Genomic DNA, 18343 nt, shown 5'->3' with positions numbered 1-18343 from the left:
GAGCAGCAGGTCCACCCCACTTAAGTCTTTGGATTAAATTTGATATGCTGACATTTAACAACACAGGACAAAACTGATTTATGTAATTTATGTAAAAATGATTTATGTAATGTGGGTCTAGACAAAGCATTAAAGTCATGAAGTTATTTTGAGAAGTGACGGCCAACTTCAAAGACCATGAAAAGAGAATCAGCAGAAGTAGTTCATTTATTCATATTCAGTTCATTTGTAGTTCTAACAGATTTATGGTGTTTTTACTCACTTTTTCCTCTCCCAAAACTTTAATCCTTTATTCTACAACTTCAAATACAGGAAAATTAACAATTATGCAAATTAGGCAAATTCAGCCACTTCTTGCAGCTTTTAGTACAGCCAATAGCCACTTTCTATACTGAGGTACACTGGTAACACTTAGCCCAACGTCCATCGCTCAACACCTGGGCGAAAGGCTATATAAACCCAAGATTCAGTGGCTCACTGCTGGATCTTTTGACTCATTCTGGGCATTGGTGACAGCCAGGATCTCGAGCTACGCAGCGGCCGGGTTTGTTTGACCTTTATGAGTTTTGTCTTCTCTGCACTTGGAGCAGGTGGTCACGTGATTGAGATCGCTCCCAACCCCCCCATCAAACGCAAACCAGGAAGTTGGTCCTGCTCTGTTCAGTGGAAACGAAAGTAATCTCGGAATGCTGCTCTCTCTCTCTCTCTCTCTCTCTCTCTCTCTCTCTCTCTCTCTTTCTCTCTCTCTCTCTCTCTCTCTCTCTCTCTCTCTCTCTCAGTCTGTTAGAGCAGGAAAATGGCAGAGGCCAGCATTTCAGTAGACCAGGACCAGTTCAGCTGTCCAGTCTGTCTGGATCTGCTGAAAGATCCAGTAACGACTCCCTGTGGACACTGCTTCTGTATGGTGTGTATTAATGGCTGCTGGGATCAGGAGGATCACACTGGGCTCTACAGCTGCCCCAGTGCAGAGAGACGTTCACTCCGAGGCCTGTTCTACGCAGAAACAACATGCTGGCTGAAGTGGTGGAGAAACTGAAGAAGACTAATCTCCAGTCTGCTTCTGCTGCTCAGTGTTACGCTGGACCTGGAGATGTGGAGTGTGATTCCTGCACTGGGAGAAAACTCAAAGCCTCAAAGTCCTGTTTGGTGTGTCTGGCTTCTTACTGTGAGACTCATCTACAACCTCACTATCAGTCTCCTGCCTTCAAGAAGCACAAGCTGGTCAAAGCCTACAAACAGCTACAAGAGAAGATCTGCTCTGATCATGATGAAGTGATAAAGGTCTACTGTCGCACTGACCAAACTTGTATCTGCTACTTGTGTATGATGGAGGAACACAAAGGCCATGACACAGTATCAGCTGCAACAGAAAGAATCCAGAAACAGGTAAGAACTTTATTCTGATTGATTTCTTTTAAATTAATGTTTTCATTTTTAAATTGAGTTTAGAGAAATATTGTTTTGGTTTTTAAGATTTTATATGACCTCAACCAGCCAGATTTATTAGTCTATGTATTGCCCTCCTCCTGGTCTTTCTTAAACTTCAGAGCACAGAACCAATAAGCTTCAGTTTTGTTAATACACATTTATCTCCTATCTCACACTTTCTAAAGAGTTGAATTTTTTTCTCCAGAGTGAAGTGAAAGATCTGCAGAAGAAATTACAGCAGAAAATCCAGGAGAAACTAATGAAGCTGCAAATGGTGAAACAAGCTGTGAAAACATTTAAGGTGAGTAGTGAAAAGAGATCTTTCAGTCAGACTCTCATTTAGTCAGACAATGGGAAGATCAGTGTTTGAATAGTTTGTGGTCCTGTGTTTGTGTGTGTGTCTGCGAAGTGCACAAACCTGAACTCCTCCACATGTCTGCATTACACTTAACCTGCAGCACTGTGTGTAGTCAGCGGCACGGGCCCGGCGTCAACCTGTCCTGGAATCCTTCAACCTGCTAAACGTTATTTTTTATCTTATGTTTTTTATCTTACCTAAATGGAAAATGAATGTGTGCAATAGTGTTATTTGTTTGCAGCAACCTGAGCATTTGCTTAAGCCTATAACCTTTAACCTTTAATTTAAGTGGTTTAATTTGGTTATCTTGGTTTATTTTGCATGTAAAATACGTTGTTGTTGGCCTATTTCAGTTTAAAGATGCAATGCATGACATATTATTGCTGTTTTCTACTATTTTGCACTTAGGCTATACGCTTAATATAAAAATGTTTTTTTGTTCACAAAGTATTTTATATTCTTAAACCATGTTAAATTGTTTTAGTGTAGAGGAAAGTCTCCTAGATGTCATTCCTGTATCCTATTTTGCTGTTGTTTCGCCCTGTGCATTATTGTTTCCATGTTTTAATAATTTGAAGTTGCATTCTCAATAAACAGTTTTAATAATATGCCAATGCTCCTTTTGTATTGCACTGTTTATTAACATCATTCTGCACAGACTTGGGTCATTAAAACAACAAGTGTAAGTATAAAAGTCAATTTTAACGGTCTACTTCTTAAAAAATGTTAGGTTTAAATTGGGCTCATAATAACAGTTTATGGGGCGGGCCATGAAGGGCTCGGACAGAACGTGCACGGGCTGGATTTTTTGGGCCCAATCTAAGCTCTAGTGTGTGTATCCTAACAGAGCTCTGCGCAGGCAGCAGTGGAGGACAGTGAGAGGATCTTTAATGAGCTGATCCGCTACTTTAAGAAAAAGCGCTCTAAGGTAACAGAGCTGATCAGAGCTCAGGAGAAGACTCAACTGAGTGAAGCTGAGGAACTCCTGGAGCAGCTGGAGCAGGAGATCACTGATCTAAAGGGGAGACACACTGAGCTGGAGCAGCTTTCACACAAAGAGGATCACATCCAGTTCCTCCAGGTAACACTCATCTGTCTGATCTACAGATAGACCTGCTCCTCAGAAACACTGTGATTATATATATATATATATATATATATATATTGTTTGTCTTTTTTTGTCTATATGTGTCTAAGATATCTTAAAAGCTTTTGTACATTTGAATTTAATTAAATAATAATAAATAAATAATAAAGTTGTTAGCACTTAACAGACCAGTAATTACAGTAGTTATAGTTATCTATCAGTTAAAGTAAATTCATAGGTGTTACTACACAATAAGTATTTATTTAATTATTGAAGTAATTTGATTAAATAGAAGGGTTAAATGATAATTAATATGTAAAATAATTGCAATTAAATCCTCAGTTATTGGTAATTACATTTGAAATACATATATCTAAATGTTGTTTGCACTGTGTCTATTTTAAACACGTGCAGGCCTACGAACAGGCAAGTACACTCTAAAAATGAATGGTTCTACAAAAGGTTATTCAAGCAGTGCCATAGTAGAACCATATTTTTCTCACACATCTCTATGACAAACATGGTTCTTTATGGGACCAAGTCTAAGGCATCATTCGCAGAACCATTTGTAGCATGTACCGTGAGAGTGTACTGTTACTTAGAAACAGATATCCAGTACATAAGTATTAATTTATTAAAGGATACAATCATAATAACTAACTAATAAAACAATGGTAACTGAATCATAAAATGGTGGTAATTAAATCATATTTTTTCAAAAAGTATGTGTTGTACTTTTCTGTACAAACAGACTACCCTTACTTAGAAACAGATATCCAGTAAATACACTGATTTTACAGGCGTTACTTGTTAACTTTTGTTACTCTATTACGAAGGCAATCTAAGGGTTCCTTCTTCAACAGAACGTCTTTAAAGACAAGTTGTCAAAGGGGTTTAGAGCTTTACTACCTTTCAGTTTCACTGTCATGTGACCTGTTACTGTGTCTGTAAGTCATCATGCACCTGACCATTGAAGAAAGGTTAGAAGAGGTAAAAACAGAGCAGATACAGATAAACTAGTAATTTACAGCTGAAATTCCACAACGCTACAATGACTGACTTATTCTCTAGTGCTACTTATTACATATGCAGACTGTTTTTTTAACAACTGGAAAGTAAATAATTTATTTAACTACAATATGTTACCATACCATTTGATTTCTGACTGAAAAAAATACAAAAAAGTTCTTAAAAAGTACATCTATTGTTTAGTAACACAGTAATTGCCATTTATAGATGACTACAGTTTGTTACTGTTGCATTACCTAGTGCTAGCTCTTGCTACATTTCATTTAAAGCTAGTGAGGCACATAGTTTATGTTGACTAAAAGACTGTCTAAATGCTACCAGGGACTGCACAGCAAATACATTTCTTACAGCTCAATGCTAATAAAACAAAAAAAAACATTTTCATTTTTGCTTCTGAAAATGTGTCCCCTATGATTATAGTCTTCTTTCCTCTGCTGCCTACTCCAGCTTATGTAATTTGGGTGTTCTTCACTCATATTCCTGATCATGCTCTCTTAGGTTCAGTCAAATAAGCGAAGTTTACTGTTTGCTTCACATTAACGCTTAAAATGTTTTTTTCTTTTTGTGAAGTGTGTATTATTGTTGTATTACTACTTACTATCTTACTTATCTTGTTCCCTCTGTAGAGTTTCCTGTCAGCATGTGTCTCTCCTGGATGTGAGGACTTAGCCAGTGTCACTGTCCACCAACATCTCTCATTTGATAGAGTGAGGAAATCTCTCTCTGGTCTGAAAGAACAGCTGGATGAATTCTGCAAGAAGGAATTCAGTCAAATCCCTACACAGGGTAAAGTGTTTTCCAACACAGTTTTATAAAATAGAACACTTTTATTCACTTTTAACATGTAAAATACCACAAGAAACACCAGAACAGTCCAGGGTTTATCTCCAGCTCAGATCCCAACTCAACTGCAGCAGGTTTTAATGTTATTAATGACAGTGTTAATAAATTGCAGGTGTGTTGGAAGCTGGGAGCCATGAGACACATTCACAGAAGTGCCACAGACATGTAGACTTTCTACATGACTATATCTGCTAAAGTGCTTTTTATTCATTCATACTGTTTGATCAATTATTTTCTATGTCTTCACAGTTTCAGCAGTTCAGATGATTTTACCTTTAGAGCCAAAGACCAGAGAAGACTTTCTGCACTGTATGTGGAAATAAACACCTCACTAATCTTTAAACACCTTTTCCCTTAATACTCATTTGGCATTTACCAATTTAAGAACTTGGCAAAAAGAAAATGGCAAGGTCGATTTCTAGGAGGTACAATCTGTCGGTTTTAAAAAAGTATTTTTTTTTTCTGTTGTGTTTCAGATGTCTGTGAGCTGACTCTGGATCCCAACACTGTAAATCAGTTCCTCGACCTCTCTGAGAAGAACAGAGTGGTTACACACAAAGGGACATTCCAGCAGTACTCTGATCATCCAGAGAGATTTGACTACTGGTGCCAGGTGTTAAGTAAAGAGAGTGTAAGAGGACGCTGTTACTGGGAGGTTGAGCGGAGGGGGTTTGTGTCTATATCAGTCTCATATAAAGGGATCGACAGGAAAGAAGGTGATGAGTGCAGGTTTGGAAGCAATGATCATTCCTGGAGTCTGGATAGTTCTCCCTCGTTGTCTTTGTGGCACAACAACACTGAGACTAAGCTCTCAGCTCCTCTATCCTCCAGAATAGGAGTGTATGTGGATCACAGTGCAGGAACTCTGTCCTTCTACAGCGTCTCTGATACAATGACTCTCCTACACACCATCCACACCACCTTCACTCAGCCTCTCTATGCTGGATTCTGGGTTCAGTGTTATGGATCAGCTGTGAGGTTGTGTGATCCACAATAAGGAATTATGGAAGTAGTTGCAGGTAATATTTTGATTATTTATTGTTGCTTTATACTTAACTGATCATAAAAAGGAGTAACAAGATTAAGATCTAGGATTTTCAGTCATTTAACCGTTATTAAACTTGAAGCACATGGAGGGTGACTGCATGATCATTTCCTGTGCAACTGCGAATATACAGCAAATAGGGATTGACGAAATTGTAGCAGTGGAAGAAAATAAAATAATATAATAAAAGAATGGAAAAATGTAAAGCAATAAAAACAATAGCTAAAACATATCTAAACATAAAAGCTGATAATATAAAAAAGCATGTAAAATGTACATCTATGCATCCCAAAATCAAAAGAAAGGTTAATTTAAACCAAATAAAACAGATACAGGCTGACTGATTGTGGTTGAGGCCTAGGGTTAGGTGATGATCCAATCACTGGAACAAGTTTGATAAATTGTGATATGCGATGGCACATGACCAGTAAGCACTTTATAGATAAAGAAACCAACACAAGGCCAGAGATAACCAGCAAACTTTTCCATACAACGTACAGGGATGGGTATCAAGTAATCAAGGAGTTGCAAGTAATGAAGCTATGTAAGAAAGCAAAGTGGTATACAGTCTAAAAGGTTCAGAGTATGTGCAGACACATATCTGTGTATCATATCACCATAATTCAGAATAGTAATACACACAATTCAGAATGTTCTAGTAGTTTGGGACATTGGATAAAAAAAGTACATTGGATAAATGGAGTATATACAAAATACTTCTTAATAAAGTAACACAAATAAAAACAGTAATAAATGAACAGCAACAATCAGAAATGAAATACTGAGTAGTTCAAGTAGTATTTGATTATATGTGCATGTATATAATCACATCAGAAGAGAACTGCATGCAACGTTTTAAATTAAGCAGAAATCTTTGACAAGCCTGTTATGCTGTAGGGGGTAAAGATCTGTTTATGGGGGTTAGTGTTAGTATTTGTTTATAGGAAGGAAATAAGGGAGGTGTTGTATTTTTTTGACTGGTGGATGGTTTGTTGCTGGTGGTCATTTTTGTTTGTTACAAAGCCTGGTAAGCTGGCATTTGTCTCTGTCTCGTATTTGGAGATGGAGGTTGAGGGAAACATCAACACTTAGGTGTTGGCGCAGCTATGAACACTTTCACAGTGTTCATTGCAACTTATGTTTTAATACATTGTGTTTTTTATTTATTTATTTTATTTGTAGCTAATAAACACGTTTCATGAACCAAAAACTTGTTTTTCTGAAAAGTATTAATTAGGTATTCATCTTCAAAAAAAGGGATGTTACAGAGAAGCAAACACATTCTTAGCTTTCTGGTGCTATGCTAGCCACTAGAGGACACTGTGACACCTTACTAGAGTTAAAAGGTACTAGAGTTGTGAGTAAGAAATAGCAAGAAGTGTAAAAAGGTTGATGTGTTGAGGACACTAGCTTATTCACTATCCACTACATGCAAAAATCTAGATCACTCAACAGAGCATTGTCTATTTTAGGGAACAGAATTCGACAAGGTACTGAACGATTTTGGACACCTTGTTATGTGTGCGAGCTTATTGTCTGAACATTGGTGAGAATCTGTGCATGAATCTTCAAGCCAGACAATGCAATGGATTATGGATATTTCATGCCCATTTTCAGAAATTATTGTTAGTAAAATAAAGTCTGCTTTAACCAGCTAGCTAAATAACTCATAAGCTAACAACCAAATTGCTACAGGTCTCACTGGAGAAGACAAAAACAAAAATACACATTAGCTATCAAGTAAACCAGAGATGTGGTTCTTAAAAGGACAATTCATGTTTCATGAGTTAGGTGTTTGTACCATTGCTCTAAAGTATTTTTAATGACATTCAAACATTGGTTCAATCTGACTATATAAATTCAAAAACTGCTGAATCAAGTAGGTTAGATTTGCTAGCTAACAAAGAAGTTATTTACATCATGAACCTCTGTAGTAAATGTTTATTTATCACAAACATTACATGAATTGCTACTCTTCCATTAAATTTCAAACTTACGTTTGGTTGTTTTTTTCCCTTCCATTTCTGTGTAATCTTGAGAAACTGAATCAGTAAGTTAAATAGCTTAACAGCTAAAAACTATTCAAAAGACTATTCTTTTCCACTGTTTGAGGTATTATTTATTATCTATTACGAAAATTACCTGAATAAAGGTAATCTAAAACAACAAGTCAAGTCAAGTCAGATTTATTTGTATAGCGCTTTTTACAACTGTTGTCGTCACAAAGCAGCTTTACATAATTAGTAATTAATAAAAAACAGAGACAGAGAAGAAATAAGAAATAACGTAAGACATGAAGGATCAAAGACCTCCAGTGAGCAGCCAACGGCAACAGTGGCAAGGAACAACTCCCTCAGAGCTGGAGGAAGAAACCTTGGAAGGAACCAAGACTCACAAGGGGGACCCATCCTCCTCTGATCAGACCTATTTATACATTATTGATAAAAATTACCAAACCAAATACAACAGATAGTTAATAGTGGTGAATAGTGATTAATAGTGGCAGATAGGTATGAGTTTAAACTAAACATATAAGTTTTTAGCTTAGATTTAAAGATTGAGACTGTGTCTGAGTCCGGAACATTATCTGGAAGGTTATTCCACGAGTTGGGGGGCTTTATAAGGAAAGGCTCTTCCCCCTGCTGAGGTTTTCTGAATTTTGGGAACGAGTAAGAGGCCAGCACCCTGAGATCTAAGTAGTCTTGATGGTTCGTAATATACAATAAGATCCCGCAGGTACTCAGGAGCGAGGCCATGTAGGGCTTAATATGTTAATAGAAGAATTTTGTATTCGATACAGAATTTAACTGGGAGCCAATTAAGTGCTGATAGAACTGGACTGATATGGTCAAACTTTCTAGTTTTAGTAAGGACCCTGGCTGCAGCATTTTGCACTAGCTGAAGTTTATTAAGGTTCCTGTTGGAACAACCTGACAAAAGTGCATTACACTAATCTAGCCTTGAGGTAATAAAAGCATGTACTAGCTTTTCTGCATCCTGTAGAGATAAAGAGTTTCTTAGTTTGGAGATGTTCCTAAGCTGCATAAAGGCTGGTCTACTAATATTGGCTATATGCTGCCAAGATTTTTAGCTGCTAAACCAGGAATGATGGAAGCATCAGCCAAGTCTAACATTAAGTCGAATAGATTATTTCTAATGTCTTTTGAACCTAAAAAAAGAACCTCGGTTTTGTCATTGTTAAGGAGCAGGAAGTTATGTGACATCCAGAGTTTTATATCCTTTACACAGTCCTCCATTTTCTGTAATCTAAATTTATCGTCAGGTTTGGCTGATATATAGAGCTGTCTGTCATCTGCATAAAAATGGAAATCAATGCCATGTCTGCATTAAGTGTTATTGAAGCATATGCAAAAGTTTATGTACTAGAGTGACAAGAATCAAGAGAGAAACAGACAGCTTTTCAGAACACAGAACAGATCAAATTTATAGGAAAGTATAACAGATACATATAAAAATTTGCAGCATTGACTGTGAGCAGGCAGCATGTACCGCCAGCCGCCAGCAGGGGGCCCAGCCAGCAAAGTAGGAAAGCTGGTGGGGTTGGAGGAAAGAACTCCAAGCCCCAGAATTCCCAGCGATAATCAACGCTAACCAGACCCACCTGTGTGGCACAGTATAAATACACCTAGCCAAACACACTTCCCCCTCGCACCTTTGTAGAGGGGTGAACGGTAACAGTGGGTTTATGTTGTGAAGAGAAAAGTGAAAGGTGAAGAGTGAAAAGAGAAGTTTAAGCTGTGATCAGAAAAGAGAAAAGTGAACAGCTGTGAACAGAAAAGAGAAAAGTGAAAAGAGAAGTTCAAGTTGTCTTTAGTTTGAGTTAACATCACTCCTGGTTTTCCTTTGTTTGTTTTCCCGCCTTTTTGTGTTGCTTAAGATCAGTGCTTATACTACTACCCCTCACTGCCGTGGTGGCACAGTGGAAATACACTGGGCTCCCATTACCAGGGTTGGGAGTTCAAGTCCAACAATCACAAAGCACACACCACAAAAGGAGTTGTCTCATTTGATCATAATAAAACAAACTTTAACTGCGCTTGAGTCCAAACCCCACACCACACCGTAACATTGACAGCTGGAAAGGTAAGTGAATAAACTAGGATTTGACAGATTTAAGACATTCAGTCCAGAGTCCAAAATTGCTTTTGCCAGATTTATTCAAAAGAACAGTCAGACAAAACTTTTTTGATGCAAAGTGAAGGACAAATGACAAAAAGGAAAACATAGAGTAATCAGAAATCATTAACTGTAACAATATAACTAAAAATACAAAAAAGCCATTTTATCAGAGGTTCCGAGTCTGACCTTAAAAGAACAATGGGTTTTGTGATATCTGTCAACATGATGCATGCATGAAAGTTTAACTGTGTCAAACCAGCCTTTCAAGATCTGTCATGTGACTTATTGTTTACTTTTTAGACAGCTGAAGAAAACGCTGCATTAGGGCAGACTTTGATCTCTGCTGCATACATTGTGGAGTATAAAAATAAAAGGTGCTACAAATGGTTATTTTAACATTTAAAATAGTTGATTAGACATTTAAAATGTTCTTCCAACACATCTATGTATGTTTAACATGGATATTTATGAAAACAAGAAGTGGTTATTCTATGAAATCACTCAAAGAATCCACCTTTTTTTTAAGAACAGAAAACAGAAATATGTACTTTCTGTGTGAAACATACAATAGTACACAAACTAAAACATATTCTGATTCTGCAGAATTGTTACTATGAATGAACAAATGAAAGAAACAGCCCATCACCCTTCAAAAAGATTTTTCAGATTATATTCTCTCTCTTTCTCTTGTTATTTCAGCCTCTTTAGGCCTTGCACATTCTAGAAAACAAATGCACAACCCTGTCAAGACAATCCCTCTAAATGGCAATACTCTTATCCATGTTTTTTGGATTCAAGTATGTGTATGGAAGATCAAGCTTCTTGTTCCTGGTTTCAATTTTCTTCTCAAGAATGCGTAGAGCCTTTTGAAACTGTGCCATCAGTTGCTGGGGTGTCTCCTCACTGAATAACACCTCGGGGTAATATCCAAGTGGATACTGAAGAGTACAGCAGAGCTTTTATTTCACTGGGTGCTGATTGATATGTGTTCATTTTACATTAAAAATTAGTACATTTTGATGCCTTAATCCATGTTTTAACTAAAATCTGTCACTTAAATCACTGGTGTTGACAACCCAGCACATGGATTAAGTCATTCTTTAAAGCCGTGGTTCTTCATGTACACTATAAAAAGTGATACTATTAAATAACCATGTTTACATTCCCAAAGATTTTTTAAATACAGATTTATAATTTTGAAGGTATACCATCTCAGGACTCTTCCTAGAACCTTTACCTGTAGGCTCTATATATCTATGGCAGTATTTTGTATAGGGAACTAAACTGGCTATTCTGTTGCATTATGTAAAGAACCTATTTTGACACCTGTTACTATAAGAGTGTAAGCAAGAATACATTTAAAAGCTTTATAACTAATTGGTTCATCAAACTTTTTCATTTTTATATTTTTTCATTAATTCATTCAGAGTATTGTGGTGGACTACATGTGTATGGACTCACCCGATCAGAGGACTCTTGACTCAGCAAATATACAGCTGCCATTATGTTAAGTGTGGTTTTGACATCAGGTAAGGTCGCAAGAATTGTTTCATTTGTAGTCTCTCCTTTATGGCTTGGGCCACCCCCAGCGAAGAGCGCTTGGAAAGTTGGGCATCCAACCCCCAAAATCAAACTGACAAGGCAGAGACAGTAACAGATCAGTCATACTTGTTATGAACACATTAAAAGTTCATTTACGAAAAAAAACAAAAACAAAACCTGGCCATTGTTGACTGCAGCATGTTGGGCAGACACTGTGAAGATCACCATGGTGACAAACTTAGACAGCTCATCAACGGTGCCAAAAGATTTTGGAAATCCTGTCAGTGAGGTGAATGGAAAGGTTTTAAATGGGATTTGAAACTCAGAGTACAAAAAACAACAAAAAAACAAAAAACTAAACAAAAAAAAACAAAACATACCAGCCTCATTGTTTTCCAGGAAGCCATTTTCTAATATCTCGATGAGCCATGCCTGCAGCTCCTTGTCATTCTGAACAGCTTCATCAGTGTAGTAAAATGACACGATTCCATGCACAAAACTAGTTGAAATAGAATTTTGAACAAAAAGCTATAAAATATTTAACTTTTGATTTTTGAAAAAATAATACAATAGACCTTAAAAGGCATAAGCTAGTAATCGAATGTGTGTGTGGTGACTAGACACATAAACATAAAGGTCCTAGAGCTATGCAATGACATATATGAGCTTTATTAGTTTTTGTTGGATGCGCTGTATTCTTGAGCATGCTAGCTGATTCTTTTTTTCATTTTCAGAAATTATAAGACTAAAGTGTAATATTCTTATTGATGGGAATTCTTGTGAGAGATGGTGACACAGAGATGGTAAATGTTTGGCTTTGTTAGATCACTTTCATTACTTGTCAGGTACCTGCAGCAACATTAGGAAGGTGTCAATTTGTTAATAGTAAAAATTATATTAAACAGTAGAATTGGTGGCCCCTTAGAGTCCTGTAAAAACATTTTAAAATGCTTTGGTGCCACAATTGGTTTTTTTTTTTTTGTGATGCTACAGAACCACCTTTGATTCCCTAAATAATAATATCTAAAAGATTTGTGAATGTGAAGAACCTTTTATTTAAGCTCTAAAATGTTTACTACACTACAAAACACTACAAACTTTGCCTGTGACTGTCAGAAAAAAACTTTTATGGAAAGGAATCATCAATAAGTCCACTATCAGAATATTTTGCATTACAAACCTGCTCTCCAAAAAAACAATGAAGATCTAAATATTTTTTTAGCTAGCGTACTTGAAAATGATTTCCCACAGAGCCAGACCATCGTCTCTGTAGTAGTAATTGGGAATCTTCTCCACACCCCTCTCCTTGATGTTGTCTGGCAGACAGAGGGAGCTGTACGTCAGAGAAGATGCTGCTCTTTTCAGGAATTTGGTCATAGATTCATTGCCTATGGCAGTAAACTACATGGCAGAGAAAAGCAAGTCATCACTTACAGAAGCAATAGACTTTTTGGCACCATGTAATGTCATTGATAGTACATCTATCAAATATCAAAAAAGTTAAGTTGTGCACCTGAGAGAAAACGCCATCCAGTGAAATCAGCTGAACTCTAGCCATGATGTTGATTTGGAGATTGTAGCGAGTATGGGGTACAAAGAGCTTAAAAATAGAGTGATAAAGTGATTTACTTTTCTGAATTCTTTGTATCATGTTTATAGAACCACATGTCACTGCCAACCTAAGAGATTTCTTTAATTTGTGTTATGTCAGATAGCAACACTGATGTTAAAAGCCTCCATGTGCAAAAACAGAGCACTCACCTGTGTTGACTGTCACTGCCAAGATAGCAATGAACATCTTACTGTTACATTTTGTTGTTTTCAGGCAGTGATGCACCTGTATTTTCCATTGTCAAGATAGCAGTACGCCAGAAATGTACCTGAACACACCTCATTTCAAGACCATTGCCACAGTAGATATATTTGCAATCACCTAATAAAAAAGCACCTTAAAAAGAGGATGACATGAAGGCAGGTTGCGCATCATTGCCACAGTGAAGACTTCCCCCAGCAGGTGAGTTTGCATCAGATGAAAGTTCAGCTCATGTTCGTTAAACTCTGCATTTCTTACAAACATCTTTGCCAACAACCAATCAGTCTGAGAGTCGGTGGGCAGAAAGATGGGATTCCATTCTCCAGGATCCTGGTTCAACTAAAAACATGGATCAGAAATAATTTCTCAGGTCTAATTAAACACTACAAATACATAGAAAATACTGTACCATTAAATGAATAAACAAAAAAAAATTATTGAATGTTTATTGCCATTACCTGGATGGCAATTGGTATCAGTTTGCCCTGAGGAGTGCTGAAAAGCAGGCAGAGTGGAGCAGCCAGATACTGCTTTTTCTTGTGGATCTCATTTCCCTGAAGGCCGCTCAATCTCTTGTAGTCACACAGGAAGATATTTCCTTTCTGATTAAAATAAATAAAAAAGATCATCATATTGTTTATTCTCTCATTTTTGGTTTAAATAACAACAAAAACAACAACAACAATAATAATAAGAAGAAGAATATAATACTATTACAAACTATTTAAAGCAATAGTCTGAAAATGTTGATAATTTAGAGACCTCTTTGGTGAGAATATGTAATGACAGGGAGCACAGTAGATGAATCTGATCCTTGCAAGTTTACCTTCATTCAGTCAGTGTAGAAGTTCAGAGTAGAGTACTAAGAGAACTCAGTCAATAATTGTCATTCTTATAACATAATAATTATATCTAGGTTTTAAACATACTGTACATACTGTCACTGTCTTCAGACAAAAAAAAACATGTATATCCACAATAGTGACTTTTTAGTTGAAGGTAAAGCAGTTCTAAATTTTAATGCAGGTTAATGTAAACAGATTGCCATGTGAAACTGTATTTTGTTGTTTTGAGCATATTGTTTTGTTCCTTTATGATTAAATACTGTTACAATGTAGAAAGTGATTAAGTCCAACAAAACAGATAAAACACTGGCAATAAGAGTACTGCTGGTTAGCATGTGTTCAGTAGCTATATATAGCATCTATTCTAATTAGGTGGTCGTATAGGTTGTGTTCAGCGAGGCAAGCAATAGAAATTGTGTGAGAGTAGTTAATAGCTGTGTTCTTTCTAACAAATGGTTCTGTACCCTCTTTTAGAGTGCATACGACATAAGCACATCCTGTAAAAAAAAACCCCAAAACTACCAGACCACACAGAATAAATATATACGACCTTGCTGGGATGTTCACACTAGCACACTAATACATTTGTTAGAATATTTTGTCCCCTCACTCAGGAATACTACTGCTTTCATAAAAAAAAATCTCAAAGATTGCCACTTTAATTAGGCTGTTACTTACATACTTGTACATGAATTTAAATGTAATATTTAAAAAGGTAAAAAAACATTATGAGAACTTTTTGTCAAACGCTGTCCTACTCTTAATAATATTAAAATAACAACCTCAATTTCCTTTTCTAATGTGCTCGTCTTTGGTAAAGAACATTTGACCATGTCATTTGTGACAGGGAAATTCTCAGGTATCTCTGAGCAGCGCTTGATCATCATGGGGTTCAGGCCATTCAGAAACTGGTACCCAAAGAAGTCATCCTTCTTCCAGTTCTTATGCACATATTCTGCATGGACAGACATGGACAGATACATTAAATAAAGCAAGAAAATAGCTATTAACACAGATTCGTTGGTCATGTTAGAAGAGGAAAATACCATAAGTCTCTGTCTTATGTGAGAGGGGTATACAGATGTCTTCAATGCTATTCCATGTGTCATTGATAGGGCTTTCAAGTTTCAGCTTCATGAAACTGAGACACAACAGATTATGATTCATGAAATTATTAGAATGTCAATTTGGCAGTGTAATTCTATATTATTCAAATACAAAGAACTTACGCTGCTCCCAAGGTGAACAGAAATTCTTTCTCTTTGGTGAAAGAGAATCTGACCTCAAGGGGCAACTCAGTGGGGCTCTCAGCAAGCACAGTGTGAGGTACTCCTGGGGCATATATACTCCACCTATAAGATAGATTAGTGCTCAGGACTGAATTCATGGAATTGCATCACGCTGTTGTATTGTCATATTTTGAGCAAAGACTATTCATAATTACTCAAAGTGAAAGTGCATAAGTGAAGTGTACTCTGTTCAGCTTCAGTCCTGGAAGGCACACCTTTTACAGATACCAGCACAGTTTGGTGATTACCCTGCTCAAAAACACCAAATTCAACTCTCAACAGTTAATTATCATGGTTAGTTGGTGCGTTAGGTCAAAGAGTTCAACAAATTGTGCTGGACATCAGCCCACCAGAACCTGTCTTCTCCTGAGAGAGAGGACGCAGAAAGGACAACACCATTATCTGGCAAAATAAAAATACTTACAATTTGTGTTACAAGCTATGTCAAGCTAGGCTATGTCATCCTATGCAGCTGTAGGCTGTCTTAGTGACAACAGAAACAGCAAGTAAAGCAGAGCTCATAATTTCCTTTAAATACTTGTACGTAATTTGTACATAAGTATTTTTAAGATGTACTACTCACTGTAAAAAAAACATGGAAAAGGGGTTGATTTTACATGCTTTTGAGGTTCATATTGACATCAGATATTGTCTTTGTTTATTTACCCTATTTTTAATAGGCTAATAATCTATTTTTAATATATTCAACAATTCAAAATAGTTTAATCTTTTATTTATTTAATCTTTTATCATTAAATTGTTTAAACAGCTCATTAGTGTTTTTTTCTTATAGTGAAATAATAATTAAATAATAAGATTGAAATCCAGACGTAACATATATGTCACTAACAATTTATTGACTTTTTATTATTATTATTTTGTTACTATTATTTATATTATTATAAAAATGTTATTATTTCCTTCTAGAAATGGGGTCAGAACTGAATAAATGTAATAAAACATTTTAATTAAGCGTTTAAATGGTTAAATGTGTTGAAAACTACACTTAAAATGAGCTGGGTTTGTCTTAAGCACTAATCAAGAACACTGCCATTTTGTAAATGAGGTCACACATACATACGTTCACAAACTGTCACTGAGCTGTAATGTCAACATGTGCAATTTTACTGTAAGTAAGATAAATAGTGTGTCAAGATGTTTGCTTACTTGAAATCTTGAAGCCGTCTCTTCAAATTCTCCTGCCTATGTGCAAGGAGTACAGGAGCTGTATCTTATCTAATTTGTGTGGCAACAAGTTGAACTTGAACAAAAGAATATTTTTCATGAATTTTTTTAGATTTTTGTTTTGCATATTTGATGTCACCTTTAAATATATATATATATATATATATATATATATATATATATATATATATATATATATATATATATATATATATATCAGCAAAAATATTCTGTTACTTCATGTGTCGGTAATGAATTAATGCATTTTTGATTTCTCAGATGATATAAGCAGTTCTACAGACCTACAGCATCCCGGAGAAACAGTTTCTTATTGCAGCTCATCCAGCAATGACATGGGAAAAGCACACTGACTCCTTGAAGCATTGTTACAATAATTTTGGAGCAGAACCATTCATCATCAATTAATTCCATACCCCACAACGGTGGCTTAGCTTCCAATTCAACCAGTAAGAGATCACCTATATCTGATTTGCAGTGCACTGTGAAGGTTTGCTCCTGATGGGACAAAACAGTTTATTTAGCAGTTTAGATCTTAAATACAACTAAACCATTTGTAGATGCCACTATATAAATACAAAAATTGGGACACTTGCTGATTTATTGTTTCCTCTGAAATAAAGGGTATTAAAAAGAGTGTATCCTTCTTGTGTTAAAGTAGCTGGGTATTACATTTTGGAGCATTGCTGCGAGAATATCATTGCATTCAGTCACAAGAGGTTGTGAGTGTTAGTGAGGTCAGGATGTTTAATGATCACCACCCCACCTCCACAATTCATCCCAGCTCAATGCCAGCCAGGTTTTTAAACTCCTCTAGCCCTGCTCACCTGGCATTGGGCATGGTGTCAATAGGTTCATGTTTACCTGCTCCAGAGAATATTCTCTACAGGGACAAGCTGTGTGTGTGCATTTGCAGAACAGTATAAGCAATTAATTAAAGTAGCTGAATGCATTCAGTAGAAGAATTGCAGGAGGTTCTACACTTGGAGATAAAGTGTTAGTGCCTAACGGTGAAGATAAATAAAATAATAGCATAAGATAGTTTTAAGTTTTTCAGATTTTTGTCACACCACAGGACACATTAACATTGCAGTTCTGTCAAAAGGTAAACATGCCAATATTTATAAACTGTAACACTGGAAGCAAAGAGGAACTGAAAACTGAATAACTTACCGATCCAGCCCAAAATCCTGTCAGAGTTTTAAGCTGATGGTGTCCACTGTTACTGATTGTGCCAATTAAATTGATGTAGATTCTGTTAGAGGTGCCAGAACCAAAAACCTCACCAGTGAAGACCTGAATTGTGTATTTGCTCATGTTTATCCTGGATTTAAAAATAAATCAAGGACAATGTGTGTTATATGGCATGTGTAGTCATATTTGTTTAGAACTAAACGCACTACCTAAAACAATAATTGTAACACTGCATTTGAATGGTCCTATAAATGATCAGTAAACTCTTAGCTGGGTACCAGTAACTTAACAAAATATATTTAAAGTAACAGAAGTGCAGCAGCTAAACAAATGTAAGTATCACAAAGATGTACTGGTGATACATTACTTTAATTAAGTAGATGTGTTGCCATGTTACTTAAAAGACTAAATATGGCACTCCCATTAAGCAGATACTAATCCTAACCCTGACGTTAACCAAAACCTAATTCAGTCAAAGTCCAGTTGCAGATTGGTGTCAGCAGCATGTCTTTTACAGTTTGTTAAGG

At 36.2% G+C, this 18343-nt stretch overlaps 2 pseudogenes; one reads left to right on the top strand and one right to left on the bottom strand.

Annotated features, from left to right (window-relative positions):
* The first annotated feature begins 693 nt into the window (after positions 1-693).
* LOC140554680 (tripartite motif-containing protein 16-like protein) lies at positions 694-7000 on the top strand (annotated as a pseudogene).
* Positions 7001-10688: 3688 nt separating this feature from the next.
* On the bottom strand, positions 10689-17939 carry LOC140575171 (polyunsaturated fatty acid lipoxygenase ALOX15B-like; annotated as a pseudogene).
* Between the last annotated feature and the right edge of the window lie 404 nt (positions 17940-18343).

This window comes from Salminus brasiliensis, chromosome 1, assembly GCF_030463535.1.
Source record: "Salminus brasiliensis chromosome 1, fSalBra1.hap2, whole genome shotgun sequence".
NCBI lineage: Eukaryota > Metazoa > Chordata > Actinopteri > Characiformes > Bryconidae > Salminus > Salminus brasiliensis.
This window is presented reverse-complemented; position numbering and strand designations above follow the sequence as displayed.